The sequence below is a fragment of the Pleurodeles waltl genome, chromosome 4_2 (genome assembly GCF_031143425.1).
Source record: "Pleurodeles waltl isolate 20211129_DDA chromosome 4_2, aPleWal1.hap1.20221129, whole genome shotgun sequence".
In the NCBI taxonomy this organism is placed as follows: Eukaryota; Metazoa; Chordata; class Amphibia; order Caudata; family Salamandridae; genus Pleurodeles; species Pleurodeles waltl.
The window spans coordinates 462,640,397-462,643,303 of record NC_090443.1 but is presented as its reverse complement, the minus strand read 5'-3'; positions in this window follow the sequence as shown (position 1 = coordinate 462,643,303).

Here is a 2,907-nt window from a genome sequence, read left to right as displayed (position 1 = left end):
AGTTGTATCCATCAGAAACTATAATTGAGGAACCAATAGATGCTGGTCCACTCTTAGCACTAATGGGGCAGGATAACCACTTACCAAAATCGACTCGCAAACTGGTGGCTATGGGTCTGCTGCTAGCTAAGCGTAGGATCGCCATGCGATGGGACCGTGGACCGATCCCTACAATAGATGAATGTCATAGAGATATGACTTATTGTAACACGCAAACAAACAATTACAGTGAACTACTCCCTCCCACAAATAAGCCAGCGAAATTTTGGGACATCTACAAGCAATACCTTATAGGGAAAGAAACAGGAGAACCAGAGGGTGATATAACTGATTGATAAAACACAGCATGGTTGCAGCTATGTGTCCATTTGTTTATATACTACTGCATATGAATAAAACCTGGAAAGTGAAAATAATCATTAGAAATGTCGCAATAACATAGTTGTATCGTATGAGTCTGCAAATGCAAGATCTTATTGTACTGCTGCACTTGTTGTATAAAAGCATAAATAAAAGGTTAAAAAAAAAACAACAACAAAAAAACCTTAGATTATTTTTTTTGTGAACTTCTTATTTTCATAATGTAAAGTAAGATATTATAACCGTAGCTAACTATAATATCGCTTTAACCTTTGTTTGTTTTTTTAGTAAATATACAATTCTGTATATATGTGTGTGTGTGTATATATATATATATATATATATATATATATATATATATATATATATATATATATATCAAACAACAAAGTTGTCCTCATGTGAAAGCGCACTCCCAATAGGTTATATAAACAAGAAGAAAAAGCAAAGTCAGCAACTCACAGTGAATTCTTTAAGCAGTTTCATTATTCCAGGACTTAGGTTATAAAATCATCCCTGGACACGTGTTTCTGGGTCAATCCCTTCATCAGCAGAGAAAAATATAAAAGTGTTTCACCCTCGTAGGTGCAGGCAGTGCTGGAAGTGTTCCAGGCATTTCTTTCTAAGTGAAAAAACCGGCATGGCTATAGCTTGTCTAATTACAGGCACTTGATTAGTCTCTTTAAATACCAGTCCGCCCCAAGTTATCTCAAGTAACTATAACTCATAGCCGAAGATAACTATAAATCGCGACCCCCCCGGGCTTAAAATGCTCCTGCACTTGTTTTGTAAACAGCCCCCGGCTTTCCCACCTCCTGGGGGCAATTACATCTTGAATTGGGGCCCCCTGGCCCCCCTTGCAGGGGGCTAGGTGGTGGACCACCACCACCCAGGGGCAGAAGTAGATATCAAATGCAGGGGGGCTGCTTGCCCTCCCACAGCCCTGAGGGCCTCCTCCTTCCCAGAGCTTTAAACTTATATGATGCAGAGGCTGCACACTGCTCCCCCCCCTGCAGCCCCGGGCACCACCACCTCCCTGGGGCTTACAATAAATACAGTGCGGGGTCTGTTTCAGAGCCCCGTGGACCACCACCTTCCTGGGCAATTAACGTTGGAGGGGGGTCGGGCAGCACTCCTCATTGGAGCCAATAATGGCCCTGTGGACCGCAACTCCACCAGGGCAGACTCCTGCTATGTCCCATGTGCCCACCCCTGGGACATAGCTGTTTGCTTTTCCTGTTTGGGTGGGAGTTAACACCAAGCTAAAACAAACAAGGTCCGCTTTTTGACAGCTAGAGCTGTCAAACAGTTCCCGCTGTCAGAAAATAGAGTTTTCATCTGTTTCCCTGCATGCAAATATGCGTGCAGGGAAACAGATGAAAACATTGCTCCCACGAGCAATGACTTCAAGGAGTAGTCATTAGCTAGCAAGATGTTTGGTACAAATGTTATAGTTACATTTGGATACAGAAAAGAACAGAGTCACTTCTGGGCTAATATTCAAGGTGTTGTGCTGTCACTCAGTAGGCTGAAGGTTAAAATCCTAGTATCGCTTGACAGTGTATTTGTTTATTTATTAATGTTTTGAAATATCTCATTCTAAGTATATCATTCATCAAAGACAAAAAAATTCTCTACCACTCTCCCTCTTACTCTCTTTCTCTCTCTTCCTCATTTTCTCTTTGTAAATCTCTTTCTCCCACTCACACACCCGCTCAGACCCTTACGCACCCACTCACAGACCCACTCAGACACTCACACACCCATTCACAGACCCACTTAGACCCTTGTTTACCCACTCATAGCCCCACTCAGACCCTCACGCCCCAGACACAGAACCACTCAGATACTCATGCACCCACTCACAGACCCACCCACAGACCCACTGAAGCTCTCAGGCACCCACTCACAGACCCATACACCCATACAGACACTGACACAGTCCACTCACAGACCCACTACGACACTGATGCACCCACTCTCACACCCAGACAGCCACTATCACAGCCACTCTGACACCCATTCTCACACCTAGAGAGACAGGCCATGGCAATATCCCACCGCACATAGCCAAAGGCTGTGCCCAGTGTGGGGTTGGGTGGTTACAGAGGTTGGCTGCAGCATCTGGCCGCAGCCAAGGCCCTGCTGCCAACCCCCTGCTGTGCACGGCCAAAAGCTGTGTCCAGGTTTGGTTAAGTATAGGGGTCGGCTGCATGGCCTGACAGCAGGCCAGGTCCTGAGACCAGTCCCCGCTGTGCATGGCCCGAAGGCCTTACGCAGCGCAGTATTAAGTGGTTGTAGGGGTTGGCTGCAGGACCAGGCTGCTAGCCAGGCCCTGTGGCCAACCCATGTCGTGCATGGCCAAAGGCTGTACACAACATGGGTTTGGGTGGGTATAGGTGTTGGCTGAATATCCTGGCCACAGTCAGTGGTTGTATTAACGTATAGTAATGAAAATTACTTTACGTTTAAAAAACACAGAAATTCACTGAAAAAAAACTAAGGTTGCAGGGACATGAATTAAAAAAAACATAGAAATTCACTTAG